Source organism: Phytophthora infestans, genomic scaffold (genome assembly GCF_000142945.1).
Source record: "Phytophthora infestans T30-4 supercont1.85 genomic scaffold, whole genome shotgun sequence".
Classification (NCBI taxonomy): Eukaryota; Oomycota; class Peronosporomycetes; order Peronosporales; family Peronosporaceae; genus Phytophthora; species Phytophthora infestans.
In genome coordinates, this window is record NW_003303674.1 from 43,101 (window position 1) to 45,604 (window position 2,504).

The window sequence follows — 2,504 nt, forward strand, 5'->3', positions numbered from 1 at the left end:
GCTCCAATTCTTGGATTTCCCTGCCGTAAGCGGGCCCTGGTGGTTACGAAGCCTCTGTTTACAGAGTTTGTCTATCCCTTACGCGGATTCTCCGTGGGAATTGGGATGCGTACTCACGCCGGGCTCCGTTGCACGACGATCATCATAGCTCCTCGCGGGTAATTCTACACCATGGGACAGAGTTAGTCGAGTTAATTCTGCACCAAATCCCGCTACACAACTGGTTGGGGAACCTTTTTCTTTCCTCGGGCCTCTTGCCATGCCCTTCTACCTTGAACGCGTCTATCGCCTGATCTAAATGGAAAATAATTACATGGGCGGTTAGACTCGAAAGTCTAAGTGCACTGGGAGCTATTCTAAAGCTATTTTACGAATCTAAGCACCGGAACATGGACACAGTAGCTTAAGCAGCGTGGTATTCGAATAGAACACCGAACTTTCCTTTCCAGTACTAATCCAGAAGCTCTCTGTGAATAGAACACATCACTGTCATTTCCATCCCGGCTCCTCGGATTACAAACAACTTAAGGGTATCGTCACTCCAGGCGGCTTGTTGGTCCAGTCAGCTTTTGCTTAGGCCCTCCCCTTGGCCGACGTGTTACAGCCCTCAGGGCACGGTCCGACGGGTCCAAATTACCTTGCACGGCTGTGGACCAAGCAGCTGTACATGGTAATTCAGACGCCGCATCGCGCTGTTGCCTCTTGGGTACGTCAAAGCTGTTGCCTCACCCCTGTTGAGTGGTTGCCCAGGTCTGTTCGATACCGTCCAGCCCTTCAGGTCATGTCAGTAGTATGCACAGGGTGTCCGAGAACGATTCAGCCCCTCACGGGGCTCACACGGCTCCGAAAATGCTCTAAACTGTCTATTCTGATGATATGCTATGTAAGTGTACAGGCGCGGGGCTCACTCATGCTCTTAAAGTTTTTTTTGTCTTGATCTCTTGTTCTTGAGCTGTCCTTGCACTTGGTCTTGGGCTCCTTGCTCTTGTGAGACCGACTGCTGCATTCCTTTCCGTCCCGCCAGAAGTGCTCTCGCAAGTGTGTTTTGATGTAGGAGCTCACACTTTAAGAGCACCTCTGTATTGCGGGACCGTAACGACTCTTCCGCATGTGGCTGCAACTTCGGTTTGGCCAATTGGCAGCACGCGCCACTCGCTTTTGGAGCGTGGACGACGAACGCCGCATCCCTCTCAGAAATGGATCGGAGAAGGACGTCGATCTCGGCGTCTCGATCCAAGACTTGCTGATGATGGAGCTGGGCCTGACCCAACGCAGCGTCAACCTTGCTCTGCTCAGCTGCGATGGCCCGAGCAAGTTTTGCCTCACTCAGAGCTACAGCCTTTCGCAGTGACGCGAGGAGATTAGCCGACTGCGTGGCAGCAGCCTCCAATCGAGACACTTGCTGTTGAGCCGACGAGAGCTGAGTTGACAAGTCGACGTTGCTGAGAGCAAGCGAGTCCAGTCGCCGAGTCAGTGCGCGGTTCTCCTCCTGAACAGCTTGATTGTCAGCTCGGAGATCGCCAATGATCTGTGGATAATCAAGAGCGGGCGTAGTTACCTTTCAAGATATCCAACAGTTCCCCGCGGAAGCAGCATGCAAGATCGCTCGCCGCTGCACGGGATCGGAAGGCTCCACGGAACGAGTAAATCCGTAAGCCATGAGCCTCGCCAAGAAGGTCAATTCTTCTCGGCGCTCATACCCTTGCTCGTTAACTCTGGTCATGAGGGAGTCAAGACTCACTGGAGCAGCCGAGATTGGCTGACTGGTGGCGCCCGAAGTGGTGTCGCCCGGCAAGCTTGGTGGACCAGGAAGGCGTACGCGAGAAGATCCCGCCGACTCCGCGTCAGACTCATGAGAAGTTGTCAGGTCGACCAACCTAGCCTCAGGCCGGTCGCTGACCCCACGAGTACCGACGGGCCGAGGAATCGACTCAGCTGGCACGCCTTCACCTCGACGAGAAGTTGGAGAAGAAGGATGGCGCCGTGAGTTGTGCTGGAGTAACATGCGAGGAGTAAGGAGCTGCCAAGGGAGTGACAGCGGAAGCAACAAACGTACCGAAGAAGGTGGTGGAGAGCCGCGAGACGTCATCAGCCGAGTATGGACCAACGGTGGCAGAACCAAATGAAGGATTAAGACACTCACCAGCTCGGCTCGTATCATAACCGGGGCAGCTGTGGTGTAGGGATTTCCATATTCGACCATACGCCAACCTACTTTAGGTCAAGAATCGGCTCGGTCTGATAACCAGAGCTTAGGAGCAAAGTATCACGGTAAGTACTTGGCGATCTGTCCGGATATGCTATCCGGATAGCCGCTGAGCTTAACGGTCGCCCGAACTCAGCTGAAGGGTCGGTAGAGATCCGAAACGACTACATTTCACTAGATATTTGTATAGGAAGCATAGGATTAAATAGGGGGAGCCAAAAAGACTCCCCGAAGATAACAGAGCAGAATTTTCCTAGTCCAAGACACGTGTACACTTTCCGGTAAGTCCCTGCATAGG